Source organism: Macaca thibetana, chromosome 9 (assembly GCF_024542745.1).
Source record: "Macaca thibetana thibetana isolate TM-01 chromosome 9, ASM2454274v1, whole genome shotgun sequence".
Taxonomy (NCBI): domain Eukaryota; kingdom Metazoa; phylum Chordata; class Mammalia; order Primates; family Cercopithecidae; genus Macaca; species Macaca thibetana.
This window is the reverse complement of record NC_065586.1, coordinates 48577145-48588477: the sequence shown is the minus strand read 5'-3', so window position 1 is coordinate 48588477 and position 11333 is coordinate 48577145. Positions and strand designations below refer to the sequence as shown.

The window sequence follows — 11333 nt, the reverse complement described above, 5'->3', positions numbered from 1 at the left end:
GAAAGAGGAGTGAGAACTTTCAGGCCTTCAAGTCCAGGAAGACCGAACTCACAACAAAAGAAAACTGATGGTTATGAAAAAGCTTAAGTCCATTTCTTGGCACACACCATTTTCTGTAGAGATGGTGTGAGGGGTGTAATTCTAAGGGAGCAAGGTATGATTTTAACATTTAAGGGTGCAGATGTGCAGAGCTAGGTTTGTGTCTAGGGATGCACACTTGAGATGCAGTACAGACTGTGAGAGTCAGACACTTGGCTGGAAAGTTGGGCAGGTTTCCCAGGAAGAGGGAATGACAGGACACAACTTTTCCTGTTTCAAAAAATCAGCCTGGGTCCCCCACTTCCAGATGCAAAGGCCCTAGACCTTGTTGGAGTTGCTTCTTCTGGCTTCAGAAAGGGGTATCTCTGCCACCTGACTAATCCTTGTACCCAGCTAGGAAAGGGCCTTGACTGGGACTGGACACATCGGAAAGAATTTCCAATGACATTTCTTTAGTCTAACGATACCTCTCTGTTCAACAAAGACAACGGTTCTTATCAAATGCTCTGGCTCTGTACTAGGCAGTGAAAGAGAATGCGTTTTATGCCTGTCCTTAGGATGTTGATCTTGCGTAGACTTGAAGGTGGGGAACATCATCAACTGCATACTGCCCATAAATGTGCAGGTTTTATTCTGATGACCATAGTCTTTATTGGAAAGCTTTATTTTTAAATCTCAAAATATCCTTCCAAAGAACTTCCTCCTCCTTTCTTGTGTAATGAACACAGTCATACAGAAAACTGCCAGTATGGGAATAAAATTGACTTGAGATAAAATTCAAGTTCTGACATAACTAACTGTGTGACCTTGAGTAAGTCATTGAATTCATCTCCCACTACAGAGAAAGAGAGATATGTTGACCTAAAATTTGAAGTGTTGGGATAAGGAATAAATGATATGTCATATACCAAAAGTCTAGCAAAGTTCTTAATCCAGCATGTCCCAAACTTCTATTTGGCTACAAAACATACACTGTCTCTCCTCTAACTCCTACTAGTATCCCCAGAATACTTAGGAAAATCTCCACTCTCTGCATCTGCTGATTCCCATTTTCCAGTTTTCCTTCTTCCTGTGAGAGTGAGAAGCAGAACATTTAGGCTGGGACATTGCGGTTCCTTTGCCTCAGGCTAACTGACCTCTTCAGATGTCAAAGTATTGTGAACTCATACTGGGAATCCCCTTTTCTGAAGTGGCCTGACAGGGCTGTGATATTCTGAGAATCTTTGGCATAGTGCCTATGTTCCACTGTGACCTTCCTGCATTTATCATTTAATTGGACATGTTTAGTTTTTACAATGGATACTTTTCTTCCCAGAACAGTGTTGGGATAAATATGTCGTTTAAGAACCTTCCTTTATGTTTTGCTGATCTCTCATCAAATTTTATCATGGTCACATAAAGATCGGATTGTCCTTTCTCTATGAGTGTGCAATGACTGGGGAGGTTGAGAGAAGGAGGCTAACAATAACTGAGCTTTTGCTGTGTGCTCCCAGAGGAGGATGTGGCAAGGACACAAGACACAAGACTAGAACTCTGCGGATGCAGCCTTGTCCATTGCAAGAAGGGGCAACCAGCCCTTTTACAGATGGGCAAACAGAGGCCCAGATGTTGCTCATCTGGTTCATGTTCACATGATGCTGGATACATGTAGAGCAGATTATTTGTTTTTTCTGTTGCAGAATGACGTATTACCATGCTTCCTCTTTAGCTACCCTGAGGGTTTAGTGCTGGCCTCTCATGGTTTGCTCTTCCCAGTTCTGTCTATGGATTGTACACAAAGACTCGGCTGGCTTGTCAAGTTGACAATCGATGTTACAGAGGTCCTGAGGACAAAGAATCCCAGAGGATGAACTTCTGCCACTTGACCTGGTGGCCTGGAACATGCCTGAGTGATTGATCTTCCCTCTGGGTCCTGGGAGGACCCAGTTCAGAGATCAAAGTTAGAGGTCACTGAGGAGGCATTAGGCTGAGAGAGTGTCCTTCACAGAAAACATGGAGACAACACCCCTGAATAAAAGGAACGGAATAATTAAATATAACTAGAGGATTAAATTTAAATTGGCACGCAACCCAAATATTAAGTTTGGGTTTTATCCTAATGTCTACCAGGGTATTAAAATCTTTTTGTTTCATAATATTCACCAGGAAAAATAGAGGTATAGTTTATGTTAGTTCTGTAGCTTAAAATTATCTTTTAAAAAAATTCTCACACTAGACACAATATTAGGTTGTTATTAGTTTTTCTATAAAAACACATTTGCAAGAATAGTCTGGTTTAAAATCTAATGGAATCATAGTTTGTAAATGCTCAGTTAAAGATTTAGGTGAGTATGATTGTCCCATCAATGAAAGCTGCGGAAATTCGTTCATGGAAATTAGATTTTTGATGCTGTTTCATTTCCCAGGTGGCATGTTATCATCTCTTTAGCTACATTTTCCATCGGGTTATTGCTGCAGATGTAGCCTCAATGTCAAAACATTTGGGAAAAACAGTATCATGTTGCAAACAGCCTCAATGATACCTTGGGGCCATTTGGGGAATGGGACAGACTATCCAAGGTTCAACCTCATCATGTCCACACTGACCTTACAGAAGCAAGATTCACAAACCTGTGGGCTGGCTGTCCCCTGCCTGCGCTATGATTGATTTAGAAATCATGTGGGGCTGAGGCTTGAAAGCTGTGAGTTGCTGGGGAGGATGGGGCTGGCAGAGACAGCTCTAAAATTGTCAGTGCATAATTGCGTGTCTGCCAGGTTATCATTATTCACTTGGGGCTGCAACAAGGATCACATTAATGCACTGACAGCTGACTCCTTAGGAGAAGAGCTGAGTAGAATCTCATCCTCACCCAGGAAAGATTCAATATGCAATCAAGGTAGGGGACAAAGCAAATCTCCTCAAAATTTCTCTCCATCCCTCTTCCTCTGTTTGATGCCCCTTTGGAAAGCTCATTTATAATGTAGCCATGGTTGCAGGGCGATCGCTATTCTGTACGTCTATCCAAGAAGAGACTCTGATATGTTGAACTATGTAAGACTCTGATATGTTGAGCCACTGAGGATTCTATCTGTGAAAGGGTTTAATAGGCATTTTGGAGAAAGGCCATGGCCCCTGTCACTATGGAGTTAAAACTCATGGTTGGTAAGACTCTGATGTAAACCTCCCACCCTAACAGGGAATATGTGGGGCCCCGGGGCCCCTAGAAGGGTTGACGTTTGATGTGATGCTCTAGGCACAGGTGTTTTCCTCAGACCAGTCCTATAGACAATATCCCTTGAATTTATTGAAAGAGGAGGTAGGATGAACAAGCAGATCAGCAACCCCAACAGGATTGCTTCTATCACAGGGCGAAGTGAAGGCAGAAGGGCTATGGGTTGGAATATTCATAAAAACTAGGATAAAGTTGTTTATCCTGTTTTTTACCTGGAAAAATCTACACTGAACAACGGGGCGATCAGGACCCAGAAGGGAAGGGAGGAGAGCTGCCAGCAAACAGGCTACTTTTAGAGGGAGCACAGGGTCCATCCTGTGCTGGTACAAGGGTAAGTGGTGAGAGGGCCACACCAGGGCTTTACAGCAGCAGACACCAGCAGAGCGGTCCTGGTCACCCAGAGGGTAGTAAGTCCTGTTCAGGGAGTGGGTGGGCCACAAAGAGCTCTGTAGAAAAAGGAGGTGGATGTACCTGTAATTTCTCTCTGGCAACTGCATGCTAGACACAACTGCAGTAAGCAGTGGATAAGAACGCTGGAGCTGGAATCATACCACCTGGGTTCAAATCCTGTTCCTGCACTTGCTACCATTCATGACAGTGGAAAAGTTTACCACCTGTGGCAGACATAGAGATAGGTCACTCAAGTTCCCTTTCAAGAAAGGACTTGCTGCTCAGTTGAGAAGAGTGCAGATAGCTGATGGCCTCTAGCTATTAGGCATAGGGTTCGTCCACCCTTATAAGCTGAAGTCATGCTGCTCTTAGGGCAGCCTTTCCAATAACTAAGCATGGTAGTGAAACAAGAGTCCAGGCATTTCCTTCAAAAGGGGGACTCCTCTAGTGGGCAGTCTTTGCTTTGTTTCTTCTTGGACCGTGCAGAGACCTTGTCAAGCCTGCACGGTGGTCTGATGGTCCCTGATGTTCTGTCACCCAGGCTGGAGTGCAGTGGCATGATCATGGCTCACTGCAGCCTTGACCTCCCAGGCTCAAGAGATCCTTCTTCTCAGCCTCCCAAGTAGCTGGGACTACAGGTGTGCACTATCACAACCAGCTAAATTTTTATATATTTTGTAGAGATAGGGTCTCCCAATGTTGCCCAGGCTGTTCTCAAACTCCCGGGATCAAGCAAACCCCCAGCCCCAAGCAAACCCCCAGTCCCAGCCTCCCAAAGTGCTGGGACTACAAGTATGAGCCACTGCACCCCAGGAATTACTCCACAATAAGCTTTTCTATTTCTAACTCCATCTTAGCCACTGCTTTCCAGAGCACCTAACAGTGCCATGGCCCTATGGCTCAGTTTCTTCACCTGCAAGTTGAAGATGGAGATAATCATTTCAGGCAGACAGGAATCAGGCAATGGTGGTGCTAAGCATAAGGAAGGAATTTCACTCCAAAGCAAAGTAAATGGCACATATAGAATCAGAGACTTGTGGGCACGGCGGCTCACGCCTGTAATCCCAGCACTTTGGGAGGCCTAGGCGGGCGGATCACGAGGTCAGGAGATAGAGACCACGGTGAAACCCCGTCTTTACCAAAAATACAAAAAATTAGCCGGGCAGGGTGGAGGGCGCCTGTAGTCCCAGCCACTCGGGAGGCTGAGGCAGGAGAATGGCGTGAACCCGGGAGGCGGAGCTTGCTGTGAGCCTGCTATGAGCTGAGATCGCGCCACTGCACTCCAGCCTGGGCGACAGAGCGAGACTCCATCTCAAAAAAAAAAAAAAAAGAATCAGAGACTTGTGAAACATCATGGCTTTGAAACAGTCTCACCCAATGCAAAACAAGCACTCAGTGACCTAGCAGCGCCTTTGATACTTGTGATACTACACCATTTCTTCAGGACAGTTGAACAGTTGCCCAGTGGCATGGAATCCATGTCACACCTGGAATTTTGAGAAGAACAAACTATTCACAAGCAATACTCTTCATTATTTCAAACAGGGCAGGACTAGAGCCTAGAACCTGCTGGAGTCTTTCCTGGACTCATGAAGCCTGTATTTGCATGTCATGCAAGCCGATTTACATTAGACTTATGAGTGTAATCTCTCTAGAGAGAATGAGGTCCTTCAGACTCAAGTATATTCTCTGTCCTTCTTTCTTCTCAGGAGATACGCATTTGAACCCATGAACAACCAATGATTTGTGTGTATCTCAAGAAAATAACGGAAATGTGACCAAATATGTCAATAATTAGGGGAAACTAGAAAAGAAAAAAGGAAATCTCCAGGAACTGAATTGGTGTAGTCTTTTCCCTTCAAGAATGTACAACTACTGTCATTCGTGACATTTCGGGGAACTTGTGTGCTGAACCACGTCTTTGGCAGTGGCGTGTGCTGCCCATGGCTAAATCATTTTCTCACCTTGATTTGCCATGTGCATTGGTCCCAATAAATCACACCCCACTTATCCGTATGCCCCGACCTTATGTTTCACTCCCTCAATTTCTATGTTTTTCAGCCCTTTCAGGTTGAACAAATTTCTAAGTTGATACAAAATTTTAAATGATTAGACCACGTTTAGTGGTCCGATGTTTATAGCAAAGTATTATATTCTTAATTCATGGCTCCTTCCATTGTATTACCACACACACACACACACGTACACACAAACACACACACAGGCACAGACCTTTTTCCTTCTGCCTCGACACCATCATGTATCTGCTCTTTGCTGGAGCTTTCATCACTATGCATGCCACTTTACCTGTTTCCAACCTACTAAAGTTACTATGGTGCTGGGTCCTTCTAGCAGAATGGAGAAGTTTCCCATCTCTAATATTCTCGCAGAATATTACTCTGTCCCTCCCTTGGTTCAAAGTTTCTGCCCCACCTAGACTCATTGGTAACCACTCAATGAGGTGATCTTTTCAGGGTGGAAATATTTGCTTGAATATTGCTGCTGTAAATATCAACATTTGTTGCACTGAGTGACTTCCGGACTCTTCCCCAGGACTACTGAAGAAAAAGGAAAGCATCTCTCACCCATATCCAGGCATGTATTAATACAGGCCTCTTCTCATGTCTTCTATGCATCTCTCTCTCTGTGTCTTTCTTTCTCACACATCCTCACTTTTTTTTTTCTCTACACACACACACAGAAACATACACCTCTTCCCCCTCCCTCTGCATTCACCGTTATGCCTCCCCACTTACAGAGGAAAAAAATCAGAAGTGTTTTCCCCCATCAAACCTCTCTTCTGGACAGAAGAATATATCTGTCTCATTAGATGAGAAGCAAGGATATCTAAGTTTTCTAGGTTTGCTAGAGAGTGAGTCTTGCATTCCCCATGAGATGAGAAGTTCACATTCTTAGCAAACAGACAGGTAGAGTCATTGGGTTTTGTAAAGAAAGTCCACTAAAAAAGGCTGCTGGTCAATCCCACCTGGAAGGAGGAAATAGGAAATACTAGACCAGCATCCCTAATGGCCACCACACTAGGAATGTGGTCTTGGGTAAGCTACCTACATTGTCCCTGAATTTACAAATGGAGATGATAATCATATTTTCTACACAATAGGACCACTATAGAATGAAAAGAAAAAAGACAACCATCCAGCCGTTGCACAGTGCTTGGAATATAGCAAATGTTCCCTAAATGCTAGATATTATTACTTTTGTTTCCTAGCTTGATAAAAAATTGTAAAGTTTACAGTCGCAGAAAAAATAGAATTCTAACATATGTTTCACAATTTACACTGCAGATCTGCTGTTCTTTTGACATTTCTAGAATATTTCCAAGTGTAGCTATGTTTGCCCCTCTGGGCCACTGAGGTATGAGGTTGGCATGGTAAGGGGGACCCATTATCTCAGATTCCCATTTTCCTAACACTCCTCGAATGGCCCAGAGATCATGTTTGGTTTAATGTTTCATGCAACCTACTTTGCGTTTTACTTTTTCACAAAATGAAATGTTAATGCATGAAAGATCATTTACATATGGCCTACTAGTTATTTAAGAAAACAGCAATTAAACATGTTGAGATAATTAACAGTGTGCATACGACTAACAATGCTTTTTACATGCTAGACATTAATGGAGTAGATGCCAAATAAATGTAATCCCACACTTCAGTTAGGATTTCTTTGTTAATTACATTAATTTACAAATTAAAAACAACAATCAAACAATCACATTCATTCAAACACAATGAGTATTTTAAAAGTTGAAATAATCAAGGGGAGTTTCTGCTCTGAGGACAGAATGTAATGGATTAACTGTATTTTCTGTTCCTACCAGAGGACAGAGTAATTAAGGACAAGAAATATCCTGCTACACTGCAGGCCGTCCAGAATGGACTCATCCAACCCTTTCGTAAGCATAATTTTTTTTCAAGCTAATTTGCCTACCGGTATCCAACAAAATGGAATTGTTCTGCAGCTGTGATTCATGTGCCCTTCTGTGGATCTCAGTCCTGTGTGATCTCATAATACAGTACAGATTTTAACTGAGACACATGGAAACATCAGGTGAGCCCCCCTCTCAGAGAAGCCTCTCAGCTTCCTGGGCCTGTGGTCACAGACCTTATAAGTTGGGGTGATTCATATCCACCATGTTCACAGCAACATTCACAATCCCAGGACTGCTCCCAGATCATCATAGTCTATTTCTGAAGGTGGTGACCCCAATGCCATTGCTATGGGGCAACCGGGAATGTATGTTCCTCAGACACTGGCACAAGCAACAGTCCCATTGTAAGGCAGCGGAATCCAGGGTAAATAAATGTTAGACACACCAGCTCCACCACTGACTGGCTGAGCCGTCTTGCGCAAGATTACTTGCCTCAATATTTCTAAAAGTGTAAAATGTGGATAGGATATTATTATCTAATTTATGGAGTTATTTCAAGGATTGAAATGAGATAATCCCTTGAATGTTAATTTCTTCCACTTGTTCTGAATGTGTTTAAGCCCTTAGTATTCAGGCAGTTGCAGCAGGGTTCATTTAATTTGGAATAGAGGGAAGGAGAAAGAAGGGAAGAAATAAATCAGGAAAGAAGAAAGACTAAAAGGAGGAGGAAGGAAGGAAGGAGGGAGGGAGAGATGAAGAAAAGAAGGAAGAAACTGAGAGAGAGAAGGAGGAAGGATAAAGGAAAGGAGGAAGACAGAGGGAGGAAGGCAGAGATGGGAAATTGAAATTCTTTAGTTGTCTGTCTCATGGATCTACAGTCAGAAGGAGTGGCTCTGGCTGTACAGATAAAGACTGTAAATATAAGTGGCAATAAAAGGGAGGTAAATAGTATAAGTGATAATTGGAATCTGGGTTTGATTCCCAGATTATGGCAGGGAAGGTAATTGGCATTGATTGATCATCTATATCAAATTTGACCTTGTGTTTGACATTTTACTCACACTCTTTTCATACAGTTGGTGAGTTTCTAGGCTCTAATTTGAACCCACATTTCTATCTACATCTCTGATTTCACAGAGGTCAAGACCTAAGTTCCTTTCCTAGTCTCCTTTGGCCTGTTGGGTCTGTTTGTGTCCTGGAGAGATGGACTCTCCACATGTCTGGTTGTCAGCTTACTGCCCAGCAAGTTCTTGGGTACCCCCATGTCACAAGGCTCCAGAGAGAAGCTGTCAGATTTCCCACCCTGGGTGAAAAGATGGAGAAAGGCCCTAAACTTTATCTTCATGTGCCAGGACCCACAGGCTCAAGAAGTGCAGTCATTTCTTTGTTAAAAATATAGCTGAGTTTGGGGTCTCTGTCTGTATTGAAAGCACTTCTGGCTTCATGCTCAAAACTAATCATATATCCCTCTCCTGACCTTCCACAAAAGATTATAATTTGAGCTTCTATAGGCAAAGCAATTTTTGTTTACAAACCCTGGATCTAAAAAAGCATCAAGATATCAAGTATTTTAATGTTTATGGGCCTTTGTCCTACTTATTCCCTCTGCCTGCTTAGTTTTCCCTGGTACTTTCACATCCCATCCCCCTAGCCTGGTAAATTAGTATGGATTTTTCAACATTATCCCAATAATCACCTTCTCCAGGGAGGCTTCCCTGATTATACTCTTCCCTCCAAATGTGGGTTTGGGTCTGTCTTTCCAGGACTTCCATTATCATCATCATCACTCTGAGCATTAAGTGCCTCTTTGAGCTTCTGTACTCCTTAGTATACCAAGTTCCTCCAGACATACTCTATGGCTTGATTTCTATTCCCTAATACCTACCTATTCGTGCTGAGGTCTAAGGAGGTTCACCCCCCAAAAAATGGTCACACTCAACCGGATTAATTAATCTGATCAAGATGTTGAGGTCCCATGGAATCCAAACAGCTTTAGCAATTCAAGCAATTGTTAGAAGAATCCCAGCATGTTCGCATTAGGATGAGCACAGTTGAAACTCATTAGTATGTCTCACCCATACTCCCTGGAAAGGGAGTGAGATTTATTTAGAGCAGGCCATTTAATCCAGTTTCCTTCACTACATTCGTCTATAGCCACAGGGACCAAGAAGAAGGTCAGAAATTATCCCATGATTTAATCAATGCAAGAGCTAATCTCGGCAGTTCAAATGAAAGGAACCACCTGTCCATCAGCAGCCCTTTCTTTGGTTATCATTACAGTTCAGTCTGAAAGTGAAATTTTCCTTTTGTTCCTGTTTTCTTCTCCCTGGCATTATACAGTGCTATGGGACAGCCCTTCTCAAATCCACATGCATCTGAGAATCAACTGAGGATTAATCAACCAGATTCAGTTAAAATACTGAACCTGATTCAGGAAGTTTGGGGATGGGTCTGAGATTCAGAGATTACAACAAGCTCCCAGGCTAAGCACTGTTGCTGCTGGTCCATAGAGCACACATTGGGTAGCAAGAGTACAGAGACACAGTTCTCAACCTCAGCTGTAAATTTCAATCACCTGTGGAATTTGATAAAACATCCATTCCTGAGCCCTGTCTCAGACCATTTAAATCAAACTGTGGATGAGGCCCAGGCACGGTATTTTGTAAAATCTCTTCTGGAAATTCCAACACATAGCCAAAGTTGAGAACTGTTGGCCTAGACTACAAAGTGTTCCCAAAATGTAATCATCAGAATAGCAGCTTCAGCATCAACTGGAAACTTGTCAGAAATACAAATTCTCAGTAAATAGATACACAAAATTGTGGTCTACACAATAAATGAAATATTATTCAGCAATAAAATGGAGTGAAATACTGATATATACTACGACATGAACAGACCTCAAAAATACTATGCTAAGTAAAAAGAATGTCAATACAAACGACCATATGTTGTGTAATTCCAGAATACGCAAATCTATAGACACAGAAAGTAAATTAATGGTTTCTGGGTACTAGGAGTGGGAACTGGGAGTGACTTCCTAGGTACAAAGGATCTTCCTGGTGTGATGGAAATGTTTCAAAAGTCGGCTACATTGATGGTTGTACAAATAGGTAAAATTTTTAAAAATTACTGAATCATACACTTAAAATGGTTGAACTTTTTAATATGTAAAGTCTATCTCAATAAAAATAATGTAAATTTTCTTGCCACACCCAGACATGGTAAATTGGGAGTGAGGCCTATTAATATGTGTTTATCAAGCCCTTCAGGTGACTCTAAGGCACACTCATCTTTGGGAACTCCTGGTCTGGAGTGGGAAGGTCTTCAGAGGTCCCTGCTGCTAGGGTAGGGACATTGGTAGGAGTTTTAAGTAGAACCACCAGAAAACTGCTCCAGGTCATCGCAAAGTGAAGGCAAAATAGCATTCCAGAAACAGTGAAGAGTGTAGAATACAAGCTTTCTCCTATTACTAAGAGATTTTTTACTCCACTGTTTCTGGAATGTTATTTTGTAGTAGTAATTTTCCCAGGCTGCCTTCTCTTAGCCTCGGTAGCCTAATCTGTAATGCGAATAAAAACAAATGCCTTTCAGGCTTATTGTGCAGATAAAATTAAAGGACAAACATGAAAGCTCCTAATAGTAATAGACTCATATTGGACACTTACACAGCATACAGTGAGGAGAATAACAGATATGGGTCTATTTTCCTTCACATAAACTGCCATGATTTAGCCTCTTCTGAGAAGCCCTTTCTGGAGCTTTCTGTGGTACTGGGGAAGCTTTCTGCTGCTTTATTT

The 11333-nt window shown here is 42.4% G+C and overlaps 1 long non-coding RNA gene across 1 annotated transcript; it reads right to left on the bottom strand.

Annotated features, from left to right (window-relative positions):
- Positions 1-1295: 1295 nt before the first annotated feature.
- On the bottom strand, positions 1296-7574 carry LOC126962649 (uncharacterized). The gene is made up of 4 exons (XR_007728757.1): positions 7378-7574; positions 6435-6627; positions 5073-5128; positions 1296-2046 (listed from the first exon to the last, which is right to left on the bottom strand). It is a non-coding gene; the product is annotated as an uncharacterized LOC126962649 (long non-coding RNA).
- Positions 7575-11333: the final 3759 nt, after the last annotated feature.